The sequence below is a fragment of the Desmodus rotundus genome, chromosome 9 (genome assembly GCF_022682495.2).
Source record: "Desmodus rotundus isolate HL8 chromosome 9, HLdesRot8A.1, whole genome shotgun sequence".
Lineage (NCBI taxonomy): Eukaryota > Metazoa > Chordata > Mammalia > Chiroptera > Phyllostomidae > Desmodus > Desmodus rotundus.
Genome location: NC_071395.1, coordinates 59,833,561 through 59,854,334, shown reverse-complemented (window position 1 = coordinate 59,854,334; position 20,774 = coordinate 59,833,561).

The window sequence follows — 20,774 nt, the reverse complement described above, 5'->3', positions numbered from 1 at the left end:
TTATCTTTACCGTAATCGTAATGCTAGCCCTAACCCTAACTCTATCTTTAAACAGAAATCTTCTGATATATCCGAGCTGTGGGTTGTGTCCTAAACTAAATGCTACTGAAATCATTTTCAATCCGTAGTGAATGAACAGGAGCATAGCAGTTTCAGACCTTCGCAGGACAATGAGCTGCGAGTGTGGGCTTTTCGCCGCTCTATGTTTTCCAGGAGAATAGCAGAGGCCGAAGATCTCCTGCAGCTACTCACTACTATGTCTTGTGGACAAAACTGTTTCTCGAACGTAGATATGCCCATGAAGCTCACAGCCCACTGACTCTATTCGATTGAATTTCCTTCTGATAGAACAGCAAGGAATTCATGGAAAGCTTCCAAACAACGAGGGAATCAGGATGTTTCGTACAAGTGCCTTATTAGAAGACTTCATCTCCAGCGGGTAACACTAGGTCAATGGACTCGTTTCAGTAGAGTGCGAAATGTGTGGGATGCCGCTAGAAGCCACCGATTTAGCAGGTCGTTTCAATGGGTTTTCTGTATGATCACCTTGGCGGTAACTTTGCTAGGCACAGACTTGTGCAATCACGTTCCCCAAAGCAAATGAGTGAACGGAAGCACAGGACTATGCCAACTGTGCCCGAGAGTAAGCTTGGCTACCACTGTTTTCGCCAAACTCTGCGTTCTGCGAGGAAAGCGTATCCGGACGTTGGAAGGCCGCTGGGCCACGCTACGCGACCTGGCCTCCAAGTCTCTGAAGATCTAAGGGAATATGAATGTCAGAGTAGCCTGTGGGGCTCCCAGTGGAAGATAATACGTTCGTGAAGATTTGTTTGCTCCTCAAACTCACTCGGGAATCAACCTATTTCGTAGGAAGCGGGTTTTTCTCCAAAGCCGTCTCAGTGTTCCACGTCTTCTCAATGTTGGCATTTCGGTAGTAGATGTGATGGGAGAAGAAGACTGTAGCCTCAGAAACCATGGAGACTATACTACGTCCCTCGGACTCCACCCGTTCGTGAAGCATTCAAAGAGGAAGAAGCTAAAAGTACGCCATGGGCCTACCAGGCCACTCATTCCACTCTGAGAATACAGCAGGGAGGACTATGCGCTCCCCTGCACCATTCAGGAATTATATCAAGTCGTGCGAAAAGTGTTCTCAACAAAAGCCATCCACACTATTTGACGTGTTAGCAATGTTCTCATTTCAGTAGGAGATGAAAGCAGTGGTGTGTCACATAGTACGTACTCTTGTCAGCATCCTGTCCAAGAACCTTGCTGCAATATAGGATCTCTGGCTCGTGTCATAGCCCAAGAGCTACGGAAATGATTTCCCGTCAGCAACGGAGGGAATGCTAGCCTAGCTAGCACTTTGTGATCCTTGAAGCGGAATGAGCTTCCACAGTAGAGTTTTCTCCTAGGTACTTTTTCCATCAGAAAAGCGTAGCCCCAGGAAGAAGAGAGGCAACAGCCTACTACCTCACTTTGCCCATACAGTGTTTTCAACGTAGAAATGCATGTGCAGCTAGCAGTCCCCTTACTCTATTCGAGTGACTCTCTCACACAGCACAGGAGTGAACGGTTTGAAAGCTGCCAAGTTACTCGGAAATGAACATGTTCCTGAGAAGTGGCTTTAAGCATGAACGCAGCTCTAGATCAATGTGCTCGTATCAGTTGAATTGGAAATGAGTGCCTTGCACCATATCACATACCCTCTTCAGCACTTATGATCAGCTCTTTTGCTCTGTTATCTTTTACCTGGCTGTGTTTCAGTGCAACGATCTACAGAATCACTTTCTCGTCCTCAACGGACTCAATGAAAGCACAGAAGAACTAAGAGAGCTATGAAATGCACGATCTTCTAGGACACACACTCCTCTACCTGTGGCCGTCATCTAGCTTTAGCCCTGGCCCTAAACCTATATGTAACGTTAACCCAAACGCTAATGCTAAACCTATCCCTATCCCTAACCCTAACGCTAACGCTAACGCTAACCCTAACCCTAACCCTAACCCTAACCCTATCCCTATCCCTATCCCTATCCCTACCCTAATAATAAAGCTTATCCTTACCGTAATCGTAATGCTAGCCCTAACCCTAACTCTATCTTTAAACAGAAATCTTCTGATATATCCGAGCTGTGGGTTGTGTCCTAAACTAAATGCTACTGAAATCATTTTCAATCCGTAGTGAATGAACAGGAGCATAGCAGTTTCAGACCTTCGCAGGACAATGAGCTGCGAGTGTGGGCTTTTCGCCGCTCTATGTTTTCCAGGAGAATAGCAGAGGCCGAAGATCTCCTGCAGCTACTCACTACTATGTCTTGTGGACAAAACTGTTTCTCGAACGTAGATATGCCCATGAAGCTCACATCCCACTGACTCTATTCGATTGAATTTCCTTCTGATAGAACAGCAAGGAATTCATGGAAAGCTTCCAAACAACGAGGGAATCAGGATGTTTCGTACAAGTGCCTTATTAGAAGACTTCATCTCCACGGGTAACACTAGGTCAATGGACTCGTTTCAGTAGAGTGCGAAATGTGTGGGATGCCGCTAGAAGCCACCGATTTAGCAGGTCGTTTCAATGGGTTTTCTGTATGATCACCTTGGCGGTAACTTTGCTAGGCACAGACTTGTGCAATCATGTTCCCCAAAGCAAATGAGTGAACAGATGCACAGGACTATGCCAACTGTGCCCGAGAGTAAGCTTGGCTACCACTGTTTTCGCCAAACTCTGCGTTCTGCGAGGAAAGCGTATCCGGACGTTGGAAGGCCGCTGGGCCACGCTACGCGACCTGGCCTCCAAGTCTCTGAAGATCTAAGGGAATATGAATGTCAGAGTAGCCTGTGGGGCTCCCAGTGGAAGATAATACGTTCGTGAAGATTTGTTTGCTCCTCAAACTCACTCGGGAATCAACCTATTTCGTAGGAAGCGGGTTTTTCTCCAAAGCCGTCTCAGTGTTCCACGTCTTCTCAATGTTGGCATTTCGGTAGTAGATGTGATGGGAGAAGAAGACTGTAGCCTCAGAAACCATGGAGACTATACTACGTCCCTCGGACTCCACCCGTTCGTGAAGCATTCAAAGAGGAAGAAGCTAAAAGTACGCCATGGGCCTACCAGGCCACTCATTCCACTCTGAGAATACAGCAGGGAAGACTTTGCGCTCCCCTGCACCATTCAGGAATTATATCAAGTCGTGCGAAAAGTGTTCTCAACAAAAGCCATCCACACTATTTGACGTGTTAGCAATGTTCTCATTTCAGTAGGAGATGCAAGCAGTGGTGTGTCACATAGTACGTACTCTTGTCAGCATCCTGTCCAAGAACCTTGCTGCAATATAGGATCTCTGGCTCGTGTCATAGCCCAAGAGCTACGGAAATGATTTCCCGTCAGCAACGGAGGGAAGGCTAGCCTAGCTAGCACTTTGTGATCCTTGAAGCGCAATGAGCTTCCACAGTAGAGTTTTCTCCTAGGTACTTTTTCCATCAGAAAAGCGTAGCCCCAGGAAGAAGAGAGGCAACAGCCTACTACCTCACTTTGCCCATACAGTGTTTTCAACGTAGAAATGCATGTGCAGCTAGCAGTCCCCTTACTCTATTCGAGTGACTCTCTCACACAGCACAGGAGTGAACGGTTTGAAAGCTGCCAAGTTACTCGGGAATGAACATGTTCCTGAGAAGTGGCTTTAAGCATGAACGCAGCTCTAGATCAATGTGCTCGTATCAGTTGAATTGGAAATGAGTGCCTTGCACCATATCACATACCCTCTTCAGCACTTATGATCAGCTCTTTTGCTCTGTTATCTTTTACCTGGCTGTGTTTCAGTGCAACGATCTACAGAATGACTTTCTCGTCCTCAACGGACTCAATGAAAGCACAGAAGAACTAAGAGAGCTATGAAATGCACGATCTTCTAGGACACACACTCCTCTACCTGTGGCCGTCATCTGGCTTTAGCCCTGGCCCTAAACCTATATGTAACGTTAACCGAAACGCTAATGCTAAACCTATCCCTATCCCTAACCCTAACGCTAACGCTAACCCTAACCCTAACCCTAACCCTATCTCTAACCCTAACCCTAACCCTAACCCTATCCCTATCCCTATCCCTATCCCTACCCTAATAATAAAGCTTATCCTTACCGTAATCGTAATGCTAGCCCTAACCCTAACTCTATCTTTAAACAGAAATCTTCTGATATATCCGAGCTGTGGGTTGTGTCCTAAACTAAATGCTACTGAAATCATTTTCAATCCGTAGTGAATGAACAGGAGCATAGCAGTTTCAGACCTTCGCAGGACAATGAGCTGCGAGTGTGGGCTTTTCGCCGCTCTATGTTTTCCAGGAGAATAGCAGAGGCCGAAGATCTCCTGCAGCTACTCACTACTATGTCTTGTGCACAAAACTGTTTCTCGAACGTAGATATGCCCATGAAGCTCACAGCCCACTGACTCTATTCGATTGAATTTCCTTCTGATAGAACAGCAAGGAATTCATGGAAAGCTTCCAAACAACGAGGGAATCAGGATGTTTTGTACAAGTGCCTTATTAGAAGACTTCATCTCCAGCGGGTAACACTAGGTCAATGGACTCGTTTCAGTAGAGTGCGAAATGTGTGGGATGCCGCTAGAAGCCACCGATTTAGCAGGTCGTTTCAATGGGTTTTCTGTATGATCACCTTGGCGGTAACTTTGCTAGGCACAGACTTGTGCAATCACGTTCCCCAAAGCAAATGAGTGAACGGAAGCACAGGACTATGCCAACTGTGCCCGAGAGTAAGCTTGGCTACCACTGTTTTCGCCAAACTCTGCGTTCTGCGAGGAAAGCGTATCCAGACGTTGGAAGGCCGCTGGGCCACGCTACGCGACCTGGCCTCCAAGTCTCTGAAGATCTAAGGGAATATGAATGTCAGAGTAGCCTGTGTTGCTCCCAGTGGCAGATAATATGTTCGTGAAGATTTGTTTGCTCCTCAAACTCACTCGGGAATCAACCTATTTCGTAGGAAGCGGGTTTTTCTCCAAAGCCGTCTCAGTGTTCCACGTCTTCTCAATGGTGGCATTTCGGTAGTAGATGTGATGGGAGAAGAAGACTGTAGCCTCAGAAACCATGGAGACTATACTACGTCCCTCGGACTCCACCCGTTCGTGAAGCATTCAAAGAGGAAGAAGCTAAAAGTACGCCATGGGCCTACCAGGCCACTCATTCCACTCTGAGAATACAGCAGGGAAGACTTTGCGCTCCCCTGCACCATTCAGGAATTATATCAAGTCGTGCGAAAAGTGTTCTCTACAAAAGCCATCCACACTGTTTGACGTGTTAGCAATGTTCTCATTTCAGTAGGAGATGCAAGCAGTGGTGTGTCACATAGTACGTACTCTTGTCAGCATCCTGTCCAAGAACCTTGCTGCAATATAGGATCTCTGGCTCGTGTCATAGCCCAAGAGCTACGGAAATGATTTCCCGTCAGCAACGGAGGGAATGCTAGCCTAGCTAGCACTTTGTGATCCTTGAAGCGCAATGAGCTTCCACAGTAGAGTTTTCTCCTAGGTACTTTTTACATCAGAAAAGCGTAGCCCCAGGAAGAAGAGAGGCAACAGCCTACTACCTCACTTTGCCCATACAGTGTTTTCAACGTAGAAATGCATGTGCAGCTAGCAGTCCCCTTACTCTATTCGAGTGACTCTCTCACACAGCACAGGAGTGAATGGTTTGAAAGCTGCCAAGTTACTCGGAAATGAACATGTTCCTGAGAAGTGGCTTTAAGCATGAACGCAGCTCTAGATCAATGTGCTCGTATCAGTTGAATTGGAAATGAGTGCCTTGCACCATATCACATACCCTCTTCAGCACTTATGATCAGCTCTTTTGCTCTGTTATCTTTTACCTGGCTGTGTTTCAGTGCAACGATCTACAGAATCACTTTCTTGTCCTCAACGGACTCAATGAAAGCACAGAAGAACTAAGAGAGCTATGAAATGCACGATCTTCTAGGACACACACTCCTCTACCTGTGGCCGTCATCTAGCTTTAGCCCTGGCCCTAAACCTATATGTAACATTAACCCAAACGCTAATGCTAAACCTATCCCTATCCCTAACCCGGACGCTAACGCTAACCCTAACCCTAACCCTAACCCTAACCGTAACCCTATCCCTAACCCTAACCCTAACCCTAACCCTATCCCTATCCCTATCCCTATCCCTATCCCTACCCTAATAATAAAGCTTATCCTTACCGTAATCGTAATGCTAGCCCTAACCCTAACTCTATCTTTAAACAGAAATCTTCTGATATATCCGAGCTGTGGGTTGTGTCCTAAACTAAATGCTACTGAAATCATTTTCAATCCGTAGTGAATGAACAGGAGCATAGCAGTTTCAGACCTTCGCAGGACAATGAGCTGCGAGTGTGGGCTTTTCGCCGCTATATGTTTTCCAGGAGAATAGCAGAGGCCGAAGATATCCTGCAGCTACTGACTACTATGTCTTGTGGACAAAACTGTTTCTCGAACGTAGATATGCCCATGAAGCTCACAGCCCACTGACTCTATTCGATTGAATTTCCTTCTGATAGAACAGCAAGGAATTCATGGAAAGCTTCCAAACAACGAGGGAATCAGGATGTTTCATACAAGTGCCTTATTAGAAGACTTCATCTCCAGCGGGTAACACTAGGTCAATGGACTCGTTTCAGTAGAGTGCGAAATGTGTGGGATGCCGCTAGAAGCCACCGATTTAGCAGGTCGTTTCAATGGGTTTTCTGTATGATCACCTTGGCGGTAACTTTGCTAGGCACAGACTTGTGCAATCACGTTCCCCAAAGCAAATGAGTGAACGGAAGCACAGGACTATGCCAACTGTGCCCGAGAGTAAGCTTGGCTACCACTGTTTTCGCCAAACTCTGCGTTCTGCGAGGAAAGCGTATCCGGACGTTGGAAGGCCGCTGGGCCACGCTATGCGACCTGGCCTCCAAGTCTCTGAAGATCTAAGGGAATATGAATGTCAGAGTAGCCTGTGGGGCTCCCAGTGGAAGATAATACGTTCGTGAAGATTTGTTTGCTCCTCAAACTCACTCGGGAATCAACCTATTTCGTAGGAAGCGGGTTTTTCTCCAAAGCCGTCTCAGTGTTCCACGTCTTCTCAATGTTGGCATTTCGGTAGTAGATGTGATGGGAGAAGAAGACTGTAGCCTCAGAAACCATGGAGACTATACTACGTCCCTCGGACTCCACCCGTTCGTGAAGCATTCAAAGAGGAAGAAGCTAAAAGTACGCCATGGGCCTACCAGGCCACTCATTCCACTCTGAGAATACAGCAGGGAGGACTATGCGCTCCCCTGCACCATTCAGGAATTATATCAAGTCGTGCGAAAAGTGTTCTCAACAAAAGCCATCCACACTATTTGACGTGTTAGCAATGTTCTCATTTCAGTAGGAGATGAAAGCAGTGGTGTGTCACATAGTACGTACTCTTGTCAGCATCCTGTCCAAGAACCTTGCTGCAATATAGGATCTCTGGCTCGTGTCATAGCCCAAGAGCTACGGAAATGATTTCCCGTCAGCAACGGAGGGAATGCTAGCCTAGCTAGCACTTTGTGATCCTTGAAGCGCAATGAGCTTCCACAGTAGAGTTTTCTCCTAGGTACTTTTTCCATCAGAAAAGCGTAGCCCCAGGAAGAAGAGAGGCAACAGCCTACTACCTCACTTTGCCCATACAGTGTTTTCAACGTAGAAATGCATGTGCAGCTAGCAGTCCCCTTACTCTATTCGAGTGACTCTCTCACACAGCACAGGAGTGAACGGTTTGAAAGCTGCCAAGTTACTCGGAAATGAACATGTTCCTGAGAAGTGGCTTTAAGCATGAACGCAGCTCTAGATCAATGTGCTCGTATCAGTTGAATTGGAAATGAGTGCCTTGCACCATATCACATACCCTCTTCAGCACTTATGATCAGCTCTTTTGCTCTGTTATCTTTTACCTGGCTGTGTTTCAGTGCAACGATCTACAGAATCACTTTCTCGTCCTCAACGGACTCAATGAAAGCACAGAAGAACTAAGAGAGCTATGAAATGCACGATCTTCTAGGACACACACTCCTCTACCTGTGGCCGTCATCTAGCTTTAGCCCTGGCCCTAAACCTATATGTAACGTTAACCCAAACGCTAATGCTAAACCTATCCCTATCCCTAACCCTAACGCTAACGCTAACGCTAACCCTAACCCTAACCCTAACCCTAACCCTATCCCTATCCCTATCCCTATCCCTACCCTAATAATAAAGCTTATCCTTACCGTAATCGTAATGCTAGCCCTAACCCTAACTCTATCTTTAAACAGAAATCTTCTGATATATCCGAGCTGTGGGTTGTGTCCTAAACTAAATGCTACTGAAATCATTTTCAATCCGTAGTGAATGAACAGGAGCATAGCAGTTTCAGACCTTCGCAGGACAATGAGCTGCGAGTGTGGGCTTTTCGCCGCTCTATGTTTTCCAGGAGAATAGCAGAGGCCGAAGATCTCCTGCAGCTACTCACTACTATGTCTTGTGGACAAAACTGTTTCTCGAACGTAGATATGCCCATGAAGCTCACATCCCACTGACTCTATTCGATTGAATTTCCTTCTGATAGAACAGCAAGGAATTCATGGAAAGCTTCCAAACAACGAGGGAATCAGGATGTTTCGTACAAGTGCCTTATTAGAAGACTTCATCTCCACGGGTAACACTAGGTCAATGGACTCGTTTCAGTAGAGTGCGAAATGTGTGGGATGCCGCTAGAAGCCACCGATTTAGCAGGTCGTTTCAATGGGTTTTCTGTATGATCACCTTGGCGGTAACTTTGCTAGGCACAGACTTGTGCAATCATGTTCCCCAAAGCAAATGAGTGAACAGATGCACAGGACTATGCCAACTGTGCCCGAGAGTAAGCTTGGCTACCACTGTTTTCGCCAAACTCTGCGTTCTGCGAGGAAAGCGTATCCGGACGTTGGAAGGCCGCTGGGCCACGCTACGCGACCTGGCCTCCAAGTCTCTGAAGATCTAAGGGAATATGAATGTCAGAGTAGCCTGTGGGGCTCCCAGTGGAAGATAATACGTTCGTGAAGATTTGTTTGCTCCTCAAACTCACTCGGGAATCAACCTATTTCGTAGGAAGCGGGTTTTTCTCCAAAGCCGTCTCAGTGTTCCACGTCTTCTCAATGTTGGCATTTCGGTAGTAGATGTGATGGGAGAAGAAGACTGTAGCCTCAGAAACCATGGAGACTATACTACGTCCCTCGGACTCCACCCGTTCGTGAAGCATTCAAAGAGGAAGAAGCTAAAAGTACGCCATGGGCCTACCAGGCCACTCATTCCACTCTGAGAATACAGCAGGGAAGACTTTGCGCTCCCCTGCACCATTCAGGAATTATATCAAGTCGTGCGAAAAGTGTTCTCAACAAAAGCCATCCACACTATTTGACGTGTTAGCAATGTTCTCATTTCAGTAGGAGATGCAAGCAGTGGTGTGTCACATAGTACGTACTCTTGTCAGCATCCTGTCCAAGAACCTTGCTGCAATATAGGATCTCTGGCTCGTGTCATAGCCCAAGAGCTACGGAAATGATTTCCCGTCAGCAACGGAGGGAAGGCTAGCCTAGCTAGCACTTTGTGATCCTTGAAGCGCAATGAGCTTCCACAGTAGAGTTTTCTCCTAGGTACTTTTTCCATCAGAAAAGCGTAGCCCCAGGAAGAAGAGAGGCAACAGCCTACTACCTCACTTTGCCCATACAGTGTTTTCAACGTAGAAATGCATGTGCAGCTAGCAGTCCCCTTACTCTATTCGAGTGACTCTCTCACACAGCACAGGAGTGAACGGTTTGAAAGCTGCCAAGTTACTCGGGAATGAACATGTTCCTGAGAAGTGGCTTTAAGCATGAACGCAGCTCTAGATCAATGTGCTCGTATCAGTTGAATTGGAAATGAGTGCCTTGCACCATATCACATACCCTCTTCAGCACTTATGATCAGCTCTTTTGCTCTGTTATCTTTTACCTGGCTGTGTTTCAGTGCAACGATCTACAGAATGACTTTCTCGTCCTCAACGGACTCAATGAAAGCACAGAAGAACTAAGAGAGCTATGAAATGCACGATCTTCTAGGACACACACTCCTCTACCTGTGGCCGTCATCTGGCTTTAGCCCTGGCCCTAAACCTATATGTAACGTTAACCGAAACGCTAATGCTAAACCTATCCCTATCCCTAACCCTAACGCTAACGCTAACGCTAACCCTAACCCTAACCCTAACCCTAACCCTATCTCTAACCCTAACCCTAACCCTAACCCTATCCCTATCCCTATCCCTATCCCTACCCTAATAATAAAGCTTATCCTTACCGTAATCGTAATGCTAGCCCTAACCCTAACTCTATCTTTAAACAGAAATCTTCTGATATATCCGAGCTGTGGGTTGTGTCCTAAACTAAATGCTACTGAAATCATTTTCAATCCGTAGTGAATGAACAGGAGCATAGCAGTTTCAGACCTTCGCAGGACAATGAGCTGCGAGTGTGGGCTTTTCGCCGCTCTATGTTTTCCAGGAGAATAGCAGAGGCCGAAGATCTCCTGCAGCTACTCACTACTATGTCTTGTGCACAAAACTGTTTCTCGAACGTAGATATGCCCATGAAGCTCACAGCCCACTGACTCTATTCGATTGAATTTCCTTCTGATAGAACAGCAAGGAATTCATGGAAAGCTTCCAAACAACGAGGGAATCAGGATGTTTCGTACAAGTGCCTTATTAGAAGACTTCATCTCCAGCGGGTAACACTAGGTCAATGGACTCGTTTCAGTAGAGTGCGAAATGTGTGGGATGCCGCTAGAAGCCACCGATTTAGCAGGTCGTTTCAATGGGTTTTCTGTATGATCACCTTGGCGGTAACTTTGCTAGGCACAGACTTGTGCAATCACGTTCCCCAAAGCAAATGAGTGAACGGAAGCACAGGACTATGCCAACTGTGCCCGAGAGTAAGCTTGGCTACCACTGTTTTCGCCAAACTCTGCGTTCTGCGAGGAAAGCGTATCCAGACGTTGGAAGGCCGCTGGGCCACGCTACGCGACCTGGCCTCCAAGTCTCTGAAGATCTAAGGGAATATGAATGTCAGAGTAGCCTGTGTTGCTCCCAGTGGCAGATAATATGTTCGTGAAGATTTGTTTGCTCCTCAAACTCACTCGGGAATCAACCTATTTCGTAGGAAGCGGGTTTTTCTCCAAAGCCGTCTCAGTGTTCCACGTCTTCTCAATGGTGGCATTTCGGTAGTAGATGTGATGGGAGAAGAAGACTGTAGCCTCAGAAACCATGGAGACTATACTACGTCCCTCGGACTCCACCCGTTCGTGAAGCATTCAAAGAGGAAGAAGCTAAAAGTACGCCATGGGCCTACCAGGCCACTCATTCCACTCTGAGAATACAGCAGGGAAGACTTTGCGCTCCCCTGCACCATTCAGGAATTATATCAAGTCGTGCGAAAAGTGTTCTCTACAAAAGCCATCCACACTGTTTGACGTGTTAGCAATGTTCTCATTTCAGTAGGAGATGCAAGCAGTGGTGTGTCACATAGTACGTACTCTTGTCAGCATCCTGTCCAAGAACCTTGCTGCAATATAGGATCTCTGGCTCGTGTCATAGCCCAAGAGCTACGGAAATGATTTCCCGTCAGCAACGGAGGGAATGCTAGCCTAGCTAGCACTTTGTGATCCTTGAAGCGCAATGAGCTTCCACAGTAGAGTTTTCTCCTAGGTACTTTTTACATCAGAAAAGCGTAGCCCCAGGAAGAAGAGAGGCAACAGCCTACTACCTCACTTTGCCCATACAGTGTTTTCAACGTAGAAATGCATGTGCAGCTAGCAGTCCCCTTACTCTATTCGAGTGACTCTCTCACACAGCACAGGAGTGAATGGTTTGAAAGCTGCCAAGTTACTCGGAAATGAACATGTTCCTGAGAAGTGGCTTTAAGCATGAACGCAGCTCTAGATCAATGTGCTCGTATCAGTTGAATTGGAAATGAGTGCCTTGCACCATATCACATACCCTCTTCAGCACTTATGATCAGCTCTTTTGCTCTGTTATCTTTTACCTGGCTGTGTTTCAGTGCAACGATCTACAGAATCACTTTCTTGTCCTCAACGGACTCAATGAAAGCACAGAAGAACTAAGAGAGCTATGAAATGCACGATCTTCTAGGACACACACTCCTCTACCTGTGGCCGTCATCTAGCTTTAGCCCTGGCCCTAAACCTATATGTAACATTAACCCAAACGCTAATGCTAAACCTATCCCTATCCCTAACCCGGACGCTAACGCTAACCCTAACCCTAACCCTAACCCTAACCGTAACCCTATCCCTAACCCTAACCCTAACCCTAACCCTATCCCTATCCCTATCCCTATCCCTATCCCTACCCTAATAATAAAGCTTATCCTTACCGTAATCGTAATGCTAGCCCTAACCCTAACTCTATCTTTAAACAGAAATCTTCTGATATATCCGAGCTGTGGGTTGTGTCCTAAACTAAATGCTACTGAAATCATTTTCAATCCGTAGTGAATGAACAGGAGCATAGCAGTTTCAGACCTTCGCAGGACAATGAGCTGCGAGTGTGGGCTTTTCGCCGCTCTATGTTTTCCAGGAGAATAGCAGAGGCCGAAGATCTCCTGCAGCTACTCACTACTATGTCTTGTGGACAAAACTGTTTCTCGAACGTAGATATGCCCATGAAGCTCACAGCCCACTGACTCTATTCGATTGAATTTCCTTCTGATAGAACAGCAAGGAATTCATGGAAAGCTTCCAAACAACGAGGGAATCAGGATGTTTCGTACAAGTGCCTTATTAGAAGACTTCATCTCCAGCGGGTAACACTAGGTCAATGGACTCGTTTCAGTAGAGTGCGAAATGTGTGGGATGCCGCTAGAAGCCACCGATTTAGCAGGTCGTTTCAATGGGTTTTCTGTATGATCACCTTGGCGGTAACTTTGCTAGGCACAGACTTGTGCAATCACGTTAGCCAAAGCAAATGAGTGAACGGAAGCACAGGACTATGCCAACTGTGCCCGAGAGTAAGCTTGGCTACCACTGTTTTCGCCAAACTCTGCGTTCTGCGAGGAAAGCGTATCCAGACGTTGGAAGGCCGCTGGGCCACGCTACGCGACCTGGCCTCCAAGTCTCTGAAGATCTAAGGGAATATGAATGTCAGAGTAGCCTGTGGGGCTCCCAGTGGCAGATAATATGTTCGTGAAGATTTGTTTGCTCCTCAAACTCACTCGGGAATCAACCTATTTCGTAGGAAGCGGGTTTTTCTCCAAAGCCGTCTCAGTGTTCCACGTCTTCTCAATGTTGGCATTTCGGTAGTAGATGTGATGGGAGAAGAAGACTGTAGCCTCAGAAACCATGGAGACTATACTACGTCCCTCGGACTCCACCCGTTCGTGAAGCATTCAAAGAGGAAGAAGCTAAAAGTACGCCATGGGACTACCAGGCCACTCATTCCACTCTGAGAATACAGCAGGGAAGACTTTGCGCTCCCCTGCACCATTCAGGAATTATATCAAGTCGTGCGAAAAGTGTTCTCTACAAAAGCCATCCACACTATTTGACGTGTTAGCAATGTTCTCATTTCAGTAGGAGATGCAAGCAGTGGTGTGTCACATAGTACGTACTCTTGTCAGCATCCTGTCCAAGAACCTTGCTGCAATATAGGATCTCTGGCTCGTGTCATAGCCCAAGAGCTACGGAAATGATTTCCCGTCAGCAACGGAGGGAAGGCTAGCCTAGCTAGCACTTTGTGATCCTTGAAGCGGAATGAGCTTCCACAGTAGAGTTTTCTCCTAGGTACTTTTTCCATCAGAAAAGCGTAGCCCCAGGAAGAAGAGAGGCAACAGCCTACTACCTCACTTTGCCCATACAGTGTTTTCAACGTAGAAATGCATGTGCAGCTAGCAGTCCCCTTACTCTATTCGAGTGACTCTCTCACACAGCACAGGAGTGAACGGTTTGAAAGCTGCCAAGTTACTCGGGAATGAACATGTTCCTGAGAAGTGGCTTTAAGCATGAACGCAGCTCTAGATCAATGTGCTCGTATCAGTTGAATTGGAAATGAGTGCCTTGCACCATATCACATACCCTCTTCAGCACTTATGATCAGCTCTTTTGCTCTGTTATCTTTTACCTGGCTGTGTTTCAGTGCAACGATCTACAGAATGACTTTCTCGTCCTCAACGGACTCAATGAAAGCACAGAAGAACTAAGAGAGCTATGAAATGCACGATCTTCTAGGACACACACTCCTCTACCTGTGGCCGTCATCTGGCTTTAGCCCTGGCCCTAAACCTATATGTAACGTTAACCGAAACGCTAATGCTAAACCTATCCCTATCCCTCACCGTAACGCTAACGCTAACCCTAACCCTAACCCTAACCCTAACCGTAACCCTATCCCTAACCCTAACCCTAACCCTAACCCTATCCCTATCCCTATCCCTATCCCTATCCCTACCCTAATAATAAAGCTTATCCTTACCGTAATCGTAATGCTAGCCCTAACCCTAACTCTATCTTTAAACAGAAATCTTCTGATATATCCGAGCTGTGTGTTGTGTCCTAAACTAAATGCTACTGAAATCATTTTCAATCCGTAGTGAATGAACAGGAGCATAGCAGTTTCAGACCTTCGCAGGACAATGAGCTGCGAGTGTGGGCTTTTCGCCGCTCTATGTTTTCCAGGAGAATAGCAGAGGCCGAAGATCTCCTGCAGCTACTCACTACTATGTCTTGTGGACAAAACTGTTTCTCGAACGTAGATATGCCCATGAAGCTCACAGCCCACTGACTCTATTCGATTGAATTTCCTTCTGATAGAACAGCAAGGAATTCATGGAAAGCTTCCAAACAACGAGGGAATCAGGATGTTTCGTACAAGTGCCTTATTAGAAGACTTCATCTCCAGCGGGTAACACTAGGTCAATGGACTCGTTTCAGTAGAGTGCGAAATGTGTGGGATGCCGCTAGAAGCCACCGATTTAGCAGGTCGTTTCAATGGGTTTTCTGTATGATCACCTTGGCGGTAACTTTGCTAGGCACAGACTTGTGCAATCACGTTCCCCAAAGCAAATGAGTGAACGGAAGCACAGGACTATGCCAACTGTGCCCGAGAGTAAGCTTGGCTACCACTGTTTTCGCCAAACTCTGCGTTCTGAGAGGAAAGCCTATCCGGACGTTGGAAGGCCGCTGGGCCACGCTACGCGACCTGGCCTCCAAATCTCTGAAGATCTAAGGGAATATGAATGTCAGAGTAGCCTGTGGGGCTCAAGTGGAAGATAATATGTTCGTGAAGATTTGTTTGCTCCTCAAACTCACTCGGAAATCAACCTATTTCGTAGGAAGAGGGTTTTTCTCCAAAGCCGTCTCAGTGTTCCACGTCTTCTCAATGTTGGCATTTCGGTAGTAGATGTGATGGAGGAAGAAGACTGTAGCCTCAGAAACCATGGAGACTATACTACGTCCCTCGGACTCCACCCGTTCGTGAAGCATTCAAAGAGGAAGAAGCTAAAAGTACGCCATGGGCCTACCAGGCCACTCATTCCACTCTGAGAATACAGCAGGGAAGTCTTTGCGCTCCCCTGCACCATTCAGGAATTATATCAAGTCGTGCGAAAAGTGTTCTCTACAAAAGCCATCCACACTATTTGACGTGTTAGCAATGTTCTCATTTCAGTAGGAGATGCAAGCAGTGGTGTGTCACATAGTACGTACTCTTGTCAGCATCCTGTCCAAGAACCTTGCTGCAATATAGGATCTCTGGCTCGTGTCATAGCCCAAGAGCTACGGAAATGATTTCCCGTCAGCAACGGAGGGAAGGCTAGCCTAGCTAGCACTTTGTGATCCTTGAAGCGGAATGAGCTTCCACAGTAGAGTTTTCTCCTAGGTACTTTTTCCATCAGAAAAGCGTAGCCCCAGGAAGAAGAGAGGCAACAGCCTACTACCTCACTTTGCCCATACAGTGTTTTCAACGTAGAAATGCATGTGCAGCTAGCAGTCCCCTTACTCTATTCGAGTGACTCTCTCACACAGCACAGGAGTGAACGGTTTGAAAGCTGCCAAGTTACTCGGGAATGAACATGTTCCTGAGAAGTGGCTTTAAGCATGAACGCAGCTCTAGATCAATGTGCTCGTATCAGTTGAATTGGAAATGAGTGCCTTGCACCATATCACATACCCTCTTCAGCACTTATGATCAGCTCTTTTGCTCTGTTATCTTTTACCTGGCTGTGTTTCAGTGCAACGATCTACAGAATCACTTTCTCGTCCTCAACGGACTCAATGAAAGCACGGAAGAACTAAGAGAGCTATGAAATGCACGATCTTCTAGGACACACACTCCTCTACCTGTGGCCGTCATCTGGCTTTAGCCCTGGCCCTAAACCTATATGTAACGTTAACCGAAACGCTAATGCTAAACCTATCCCTATCCCTAACCCTAACGCTAACGCTAACCCTAACCCTAACCCTAACCCTAACCCTATCTCTAACCCTAACCCTAACCCTAACCCTATCCCTATCCCTATCCCTATCCCTACCCTAATAATAAAGCTTATCCTTACCGTAATCTTAATGCTAGCCCTAACCCTAACTCTATCTTTAAACAGAAATCCTCTGATATATCCGAGCTGTGGGTTGTGTCCTAAACTAAATGCTACTGAAATCATTTTCAATCCGTAGTGAATGAACAGGAGCATAGCAGTTTCAGACCTTCGCAGGACAATGAGCTGCGAGTGTGGGCTTTTCGCCGCTCTATGTTTTCCAGGAGAATAGCAGAGGCCGAAGATCTCCTGCAGCTACTCACTACTATGTCTTGTGGACAAAACTGTTTCTCGAACGTAGATATGCCCATGAAGCTCACAGCCCACTGACTCTATTCGATTGAATTTCCTTCTGATAGAACAGCAAGGAATTCATGGAAAGCTTCCAAACAACGAGGGAATCAGGATGTTTCGTACAAGTGCCTTATTAGAAGACTTCATCTCCAGCGGGTAACACTAGGTCAATGGACTCGTTTCAGTTGAGTGCGAAATGTGTGGGATGCCGCTAGAAGCCACCGATTTAGCAGGTCGTTTCAATGGGTTTTCTGTATGATCACCTTGGCGGTAACTTTGCTAGGCACAGACTTGTGCAATCACGTTCCCCAAAGCAAATGAGTGAACGGAAGCACAGGACTATGCCAACTGTGCCCGAGAGTAAGCTTGGCTACCACTGTTTTCGCCAAACTCTGCGTTCTGCGAGGAAAGCGTATCCGGACGTTGGAAGGCCGCTGGGCCACGCTACGCGACCTGGCCTCCAAGTCTCTGAAGATCTAAGGGAATATGAATGTCAGAGTAGCCTGTGGGGCTCCCAGTGGCAGATAATACGTTCGTGAAGATTTGTTTGCTCCTCAAACTCACTCGGGAATCAACCTATTTCGTAGGAAGCGGGTTTTTCTCCAAAGCCGTCTCAGTGTTCCACGTCTTCTCAATGTTGGCATTTCGGTAGTAGATGTGATGGGAGAAGAAGACTGTAGCCTCAGAAACCATGGAGACTATACTACGTCCCTCGGACTCCACCCGTTCGTGAAGCATTCAAAGAGGAAGAAGCTAAAAGTACGCCATGGGCCTACCAGGCCACTCATTCCACTCTGAGAATACAGCAGGGAGGACTATGCGCTCCCCTGCACCATTCAGGAATTATATCAAGTCGTGCGAAAAGTGTTCTCAACAAAAGCCATCCACACTATTTGACGTGTTAGCAATGTTCTCATTTCAGTAGGAGATGAAAGCAGTGGTGTGTCACATAGTACGTACTCTTGTCAGCATCCTGTCCAAGAACCTTGCTGCAATATAGGATCTCTGTCGCGTGTCATAGCCCAAGAGCTACGGAAATGATTTCCCGTCAGCAACGGAGGGAATGCTAGCCTAGCTAGCACTTTGTGATCCTTGAAGCGGAATGAGCTTCCACAGTAGAGTTTTCTCCTAGGTACTTTTTCCATCAGAAAAGCGTAGCCCCAGGAAGAAGAGAGGCAACAGCCTACTACCTCACTTTGCCCATACAGTGTTTTCAACGTAGAAATGCATGTGCAGCTAGCAGTCCCCTTACTCTATTCGAGTGACTCTCTCACACAGCACAGGAGTGAACGGTTTGAAAGCTGCCAAGTTACTCGGAAATGAACATGTTCCTGAGAAGTGGCTTTAAGCATGAACGCAGCTCTAGATCAATGTGCTCGTATCAGTTGAATTGGAAATGAGTGCCTTGCACCATATCACATACCCTCTTCAGCACTTATGATCAGCTCTTTTGCTCTGTTATCTTTTACCTGGCTGTGTTTTAGTGCAATGATCTACAGAATCACTTTCTCGTCCTCAACGGACTCAATGAAAGCACAGAAGAACTAAGAGAGCTATGAAATGCACGATCTTCTAGGACACACACTCCTCTACCTGTGGCCGTCATCTAGCTTTAGCCTTGGCCCTAAACCTATATGTAACATTAACCCAAACGCTAATGCTAAACCTATCCCTATCCCTAACCCGGACGCTAACGCTAACCCTAACCCTAACCCTAACCCTAACCGTAACCCTATCCCTAACCCTAACCCTAACCCTAACCCTATCCCTATCCCTATCCCTATCCCTATCCCTACCCTAATAATAAAGCTTATCCTTACCGTAATCGTAATGCTAGCCCTAACCCTAACTCTATCTTTAAACAGAAATCTTCTGATATATCCGAGCTGTGGGTTGTGTCCTAAACTAAATGCTACTGAAATCATTTTCAATCCGTAGTGAATGAACAGGAGCATAGCAGTTTCAGACCTTCGCAGGACAATGAGCTGCGAGTGTGGGCTTTTCGCCGCTCTATGTTTTCCAGGAGAATAGCAGAGGCCGAAGATCTCCTGCAGCTACTCACTACTATGTCTTGTGGACAAAACTGTTTCTCGAACGTAGATATGCCCATGAAGCTCACAGCCCACTGACTCTATTCGATTGAATTTCCTTCTGATAGAACAGCAAGGAATTCATGGAAAGCTTCCAAACAACGAGGGAATCAGGATGTTTCGTACAAGTGCCTTATTAGAAGCCTTCATCTCCAGCGGGTAACACTAGGTCAATGGACTCGTTTCAGTAGAGTGCGAAATGTGTGGGATGCCGCTAGAAGCCACCGATTTAGCAAGTCGTTTCAATGGGTTTTCTGTATGATCACCTTGGTGGTAACTTTGCTAGGCACAGACTTGTGCAATCACGTTCCCCAAAGCAAATGAGTGAACGGAAGCACAGGACTATGCCAACTGTGCCCGAGAGTAAGCTTGGCTACCACTGTTTTCGCCAAACTCTGCGTTCTGCGAGGAAAGCGTATCCGGACGTTGGAAGGCCGCTGGGCCACGCTACGCGACCTGGCCTCCAAGTCTCTGAAGATCTAAGGGAATATGAATGTCAGAGTAGCCTGTGGGGCTCCCAGTGGAAGAGAATATGTTCGTGAAGATTTGTTTGCTCCTCAAACTCACTCGGGAATCAACCTATTTCGTAGGAAGCGGGTTTTTCTCCAAAGCCGTCTCAGTGTTCCACGTCTTCTCAATGTTGGCATTTCGGTAGTAGATGTGATGGGAGAAGAAGACTGTAGCCTCAGAAACCATGGAGACTATACTACGTCCCTCGGACTCCACCCGTTCGTGAAGCATTCAAAGAGGAAGAAGCTAAAAGTACGCCATGGGCCTACCAGGCCACTCATTCCACTCTGAGAATACAGCAGGGAAGACTTTGCGCTCCCCTGCACCATTCAGGAATTATATCAAGTCGTGCGAAAAGTGTTCTCTACAAAAGCCATCCACACTATTTGACGTGTTAGCAATGTTCTCATTTCAGTAGGAGATGCAAGCAGTGGTGTGTCACATAGTACGTACTCTTGTCAGCATCCTGTCCAAGAACCTTGCTGCAATATAGGATCTCTGGCTCGTGTCATAGCCCAAGAGCTACGGAAATGATTTCCCGTCAGCAACGGAGGGAAGGCTAGCCTAGCTAGCACTTTGTGATCCTTGAAGCGGAATGAGCTTCCACAGTAGAGTTTTCTCCTAGGTACTTTTTCCATCAGAAAAGCGTAGCCCCAGGAAGAAGAGAGGCAACAGCCTACTACCTCACTTTGCCCATACAGTGTTTTCAACGTAGAAATGCATGTGCAGCTAGCAGTCCCCTTACTCTATTCGAGTGACTCTCTCACACAGCACAGGAGTGAACGGTTTGAAAGCTGCCAAGTTACTCGGGAATGAACATGTTCCTGAGAAGTGGCTTTAAGCATGAACGCAGCTCTAGATCAATGTGCTCGTATCAGTTGAATTGGAAATGAGTGCCTTGCACCATATCACATACCCTCTTCAGCACTTATGATCAGCTCTTTTGCTCTGTTATCTTTTACCTGGCTGTGTTTCAGTGCAACGATCTACAGAATCACTTTCTCGTCCTCAACGGACTCAATGAAAGCACGGAAGAACTAAGAGAGCTATGAAATGCACGATCTTCTAGGACACACACTCCTCTACCTGTGGCCGTCATCTGGCTTTAGCCCTGGCCCTAAACCTATATGTAACGTTAACCGAAACGCTAATGCTAAACCTATCCCTATCCCTAACCCTAACGCTAACGCTAACCCTAACCCTAACCCTAACCCTAACCCTATCTCTAACCCTAACCCTAACCCTAACCCTATCCCTA